This window comes from Coccinella septempunctata, chromosome 4 (assembly GCF_907165205.1).
Source record: "Coccinella septempunctata chromosome 4, icCocSept1.1, whole genome shotgun sequence".
NCBI classification, from domain to species: Eukaryota; Metazoa; Arthropoda; class Insecta; order Coleoptera; family Coccinellidae; genus Coccinella; species Coccinella septempunctata.
In genome coordinates this window covers 7,308,836-7,314,835 of record NC_058192.1, presented here as the reverse complement: position 1 = coordinate 7,314,835, position 6,000 = coordinate 7,308,836, and positions in this window count along the sequence as shown.

Here is a 6,000-nt window from a genome sequence, read left to right as displayed (position 1 = left end):
AATTTATATTATGTCTGTCCCGCGGCCCGGAAAAAATGGCATTGGGTCCTGGCGAGTTGACGGAATGCCATTTTGGGACATTTTCGAACGACTAATGACGAGGAGTTTCGAATTTTCGAGTTTTTTCTGGTCTAGGTGATGGTTATTGCTGAGTTGTGGAGGCAAGCGTCAATGGAATCCGTTGATGATCCCGGATCGGACGTCTATGTTGGGACTGGCCAGTCGCTGACGCTATCAGCGACAGTTTGGTAGATGCTAGGTTTGACTTTGTACAGGATGGGCAAAATTCGATGGGATTGGAAGACAGCTCTGTATCCATAAGATCTAGGGAAAAATAGATGGCACGTTTCTGACATCGGTCTTTCTCGATCCTCAGAAGGTTATGCAGTTAAGCTTTACACCTACCTCTGCTTGTCTTCATCCTTCATTTGGTCTCAGTTTATCAAGCCACTTAATAAAAGTTCAAAGTAATAATTCATTTTTTTATGTCCCTATTACAAACCATCGCCTCCTTTTGAGAACCTCGCTGATAACTTGGTTATACAGTGAGATACTGCGTTTTACGAGGATATATTATGAAATTCTTTGCCTACTATAGAACCAAACAAAATTTCAATGTCAAAATATTTTATTACTCAACATATTCTCCCCTTAATTGGATACATTCATTACAGCAAAGCTGCAACGTCTCTAGACCGTTCAAACAAAAGTTTCTTCTTGTTCTGCAAACCAGACCTCCACAGCTTTTATTACCTCCTTGTTGGAAGAAAATTTACGACCTTTTGAACTTTTTTTCAGTTGAGGAAAGAGATGATAGTCGGTTTGAGCAAAATCTGGTGAATAAGAGGGGTGTTCTAGTAATTCGAACCCAAAATCACGAATTTTTTGCATGGCAATATGAGATTTGTGTGCAGAGGCGTTGTCCTGCAAAATCAAAACCCTTGGATAGCTTTCCGCGTCTTTTATCTTTAATTTTTCCCGTCGAGTCATCAGTAATGTCGAATAGGTCTTGGAAAACCAAAGTGTCGCCATCCCATCGATTGTTGCTTTGTTTCTGGATCGTAGAAATGTACTCAAGACTCATCTATAGTAACAATTCGGTTTTTGAAGTCTACATCGTTTTCAAATAGAGCACAAATCGAACGCGATGCTTCTGCCCTTGCACGCTTTTGGTCAACATTCAAACATTTGGGGATCCATTTTGCAGCAATTTTTCTCATGTCCAAATTGACCTGAATTATATTATGATGAAAGCGTTCGTATGAAATATTCAGTGCTTCAGATATCCGTTTTAGCCCAATTCGACGTTCTGCTAAAATCATATCATGAACTTCATCGATATTTTCGGGGACTGACACAGAAACTGTCCTTCCCGATCGGTCATCATCTTCAATGGAAAATTTACCTCTTTTGAAGCTTGCAGTCCAATTGTTCACCGTCGCATACGAAGGACATTGATCACCAAGGGTAAAGCATATCTTCGTGAATCTGCTCACCTCTTAACCTTTTTAAATACAGGTACTTGATGATGGCACGATACTCCAATTTTTCGATTTTCACAATTTCGGTGGACATTTTCTTTCTTTTAATTTATTGCGTAACTCTGGTTTACTTTTTTGACCTCAAACTTCACACTGACACTTCTTATGAGTTAGTGTTCGTTTCTATGGTGACGCAATATTTTTTTTGCATGGAACTGGTCTAGGCTAACCAGATATCAATACATCCTCGCATAGTGAAAGTAACTCTACAACCCGAGGTTTTTGAACATAATTTCATCCATATCTTGTATCTACTCGTACTTTCAAATCAAAGGTATCTGATAAAATTATGAAGGATATGCAGACGAAGAGAAACGATTTCCTACATTTGAACCATTGTTTCTTCGAATATGAGTAAATCCAGAGTTATGAATGAGAAATTTCATCAACGAAAGAATTTTTCTCTCAATGAATCGGTTGACTCCGCAAAAGCACCCACATAATCCAGTAAAACTGCATCAGTAGGTACAAAAACATCCATAATAGTCAAATACAAAGCACACAAAGGGGGAAAAATCGCAGAGGCACCCTCAGAAAACTGAAGTGTACCATCTCCTGCACTCTTGCACCAATGTTTACTGCCGGCATCTGGAGTGAGCGGAGATGGCCCTAGAAACAGAAAGCAAGAACACGCATCTGACTTGCAAATGAAGAAGCCCGGCATGAATCACACTCTCTCTCTGTGCTCCTCACAGTCCATTGAGTACGCGAGAACATTACATGCCTCATACTTTTCTGTGCTTTCAGTTTTCACCCTCTCGAGGGAAACGCTCGACTGTGGATAATATAGGCGACAGATCATCGATATTGATGGATGGGACGATCTGTCAGTTTTCGGTAAGGAGTTTTCCGCTTCATGGGGTTCGATTAGACGGTAGGATCCCAGTGGAGGGGCAGTCATCTGTGGCCTAGGGGGTTCATTAATTAAGTTATTGTCCATTTGCGACCTAATGAAGCGTGGAGTGATTCGGGAAAACTGATTTTCGCCAGAAGAAACTTGGCCCTGGATGAATCAGGTCCACTAGAACTTTCCGTGTCTCAATATTACGAAAGCGCTGAGGTGCCACACCAAAAAAAAAAATTCTAATTGTAAGCACAATTCCGACTTGCATAGAATGTCCGAATTCTGACATTCAAGTCAGAATTCTGACTTGCAACTCCGAATTCTGAGATACAAGTCGGAATTCTGAGATACAATTCGGAATTCCGAGATACAAGTCGGAATTTTGAGATGCAAGGCAGGAGGATGGCTAAAATAGGTCTAATGACTTTTGTTTTTTTTGCATTTGATCCGTGAATGTGTTTTTGGCTTCTTGGAGGAAATTTGGATGAATGAAATGATATTTTTCTTTTCGGTTGCACCATAGCTGAGCTGCCTCAAAGATTCGTGCTCAGTGCTTGTGAAAGCACTTGGAGTATTTTTGTACTCCCGAGAATTAAGCTCCTGGGAACTTTTCAAAACTTTTCTCACTGCTTAGTGATTCGAGCACTTTATCGAAATTCCTACATCCCGTTTCATAATCAAGTTCAAAGTCACTTTAAGTTTCGTTTAGTGTCAGTTTCGGTGGGGTCAAAGAAAAGCTTCAAAATTGAAGGAGCTCTGAGTTTGATTATGAAACTGGCCATTAGTCCTTAGTAATCCTTATAAAGTGCTCGCGAGAGGCCTTCGGAAATCGTGTCAAAACACGAAGAAGCGATCGACTTATTGTCACCCTACAAGCATATATGGATACTACAGATATATTATATATTATCATATTATCCTGATTACCCGTAGGTTACGACGAACCCCTCAGAAGCTCAGTGAGCTTAAAGTTAAAACTTTTGAAAGAAAAGAGATAGGGTAGGCGTAGATTAAAGGTCCTAATGTGCCTATACATGCCTTAAATGAGACAAATCTGCTCTACAGAGGGCATTTTGCTCACATGATTCGGCAACAATCGAATGCAACAAAACATTCGACCAATTCTAGCCCTACTACTGTCTTGTATCTGAGAATTCTGACTTGTATCTCAGAATTCCGACTTGTAACTCAGAATTCCGACTTGTATCTCACAATTCCGACTTGTAACTCAGAATTCCGACTCGTAACTCAGAATTCCGACTTGTATCTCAGAATTCCGACTTGTATCTCAAAATTCCGACTTGTATCTCAGAATTTCGACTTGTATCTCAGAATTTCGACTTGTATCTCAGAATTCCGACTTGTAACTCAGAATTCCGACTTGCAAGTCGGAATTCCGCCTTGTATCTCAGAATTTCGACTTGTATCTCAGAATTTCGACTTGTATCTCAGAATTCCGACTTGTATCTCAGAATTTCGACTTGTATCTCAGAATTCCGACTTGTAACTCAGAATTCTGACTTGCAATTCGGAATTACGACTTGTTACTCAGAATTCTGACTTAGCAAGTCGGAATTAAACATTTGGATTATTTTTTGTGTGTGGCCCTTCAGCGCTTTCGTACAATATACTGTAGATTAAATAAAAAAATTATTTCCTTGCATTATTCGAAACCCACTTGTGCTCAAAGGCAAGGCAGTTTCAGTTCGGGAGTATATTTTCTCGAAAATTTACTTTTAGAAGAGGTTGCTCTTTCAGAATATGTATCAAGAGTTAAAGAATCGTCAAGACCGAACGATTGCAGTATTTGCAGTTGCAGTTGCAGAGTTTCTCTTTCAGAATATGTATCACTTTCTGACCTACGCGGTCGAAAGTTGTCCCAAAAAGATGGGGTCAGTGGAAAATACATCAAGACCGAATGATACTCTGCTTCGCATTCTCATGCCAAGCACCACTTGCCTCCTCAAATGAGAAGTTTCAATGTGGTTTCCTTTCAAACATATAGCTTACTGAAAAATTATCCAGTTTTGTTATCAGTATTATTTGGTATTAGTAAGTTAGTGCTTTCCATACTCACCCTGTATTGGTTGCACTTGTATTCTTCCCGAATCAAGGGGTTGTAGCATCACGCAGCACCCCAAGCGGTCCTATTTACATATTGATATATCAATCCTTCCCGAAAGAATTTGAGAGGAGTAGGCGATGGCTTTATTGAAATGCAATTATGCCGAACAAAAGAGGAGCGACGCAACGCGTCACGTGCGCGCGTAACTCGATGTGCAACCGACCGTTAACCAACAAACAGTGCTACCAACGGTGGCACAGTATGAAGCATTATTGCGTAAATAACCTTCATTAAAAGAAAGGCGGGATTTTGAGTCAATATTGGCAGACGTACGTTTTGGCCTCACGCACGTCATAGACGATCAGGGCTGATCTGACACTGATCTGAGGTGACAGCTAACAAACAATCTATATTAGTAATGAAAATGCTGCATCTAGCACAGGTTTCATGGGACCTTTACCGCCCGATTCAGCTGCCATTCAGTTTTTTCTAATGCGAATGATGCGAGAGAAATGTCAAATGAAAATCGGCTACTAAAGACATTGAATTGACATTCAACAGGTTTAGATACTCTATAAATCAAAAGTCGAAACTGTATCATAAAATTCTCACTACAACATCCTTCTTGTACTTGTAATCGTTTCTGTATTCATTATGAAAGTTGCAGATAACAAAATTCTTTACAACTTTTGTCTGAAGCAATTTTACATACATACCTACATTTTACAGTTTTTTAGTTAGAGGGCGATAAGGGTGAGGAGCTTAGCCGCACATGCGAAAGGCCAAGGTCAATGTAGAAACCCAGTCTAATTTACATACATTGCCATATATCTCAAAAACATTTAAAAGTAGAGAAAATTGTTTCGAATAAAATTTGTAGAAAATGTTATACTCTAAAACTTTCGTAATGAATACGAAAATAATTTGAAGCCCAGGAGAGGAGATAATTCAAAATCACTGATTTTTGTGACCTTTATTTTTTTTCTTCACAAACCTTTAAGGGCTTTCACTTCCAATCTCTGAAACAAAATCAATTAAAAATGAAATCAACGATTTGCTCCTGCGTGAATTCTTGCACTAATTTGTCAGGAGCAAATTAACTAGAAAAAATTGTTGCCTGACAATGAACTCAAAATAAATAACGTAAACTATAATTCTTCGTAACGTTTCGGAGTCTATATCAGACTCCTTCATCAGACGAAAAAATCTACTTTTGAAAATCTTCTGGAATTGTCGCTTTTTGTCTGACATTAATTGTCAACACACAGAAACAGAGACTGCACAGAAACGTTGATTCATTTAATTTTGAAATTACCGGATGACAGTTCCTTCTTTAATAAATTGATCCAAATATGATCTATTCCTACCGAACAATTTGCCAAATTATTATCCTGATCTAATAGAATACACGTAGACTCTTTAATTTTTCGTTTATAATGGTCTGGTTCTGTCATTAAAATTTTTGTGTTGTCCCAATCCATCATTTTTTCCTTTATTCTTGAATCATTAGCTTCAAAATAAGAAAAAAAAAACAGCCGAAAGTTTATTAT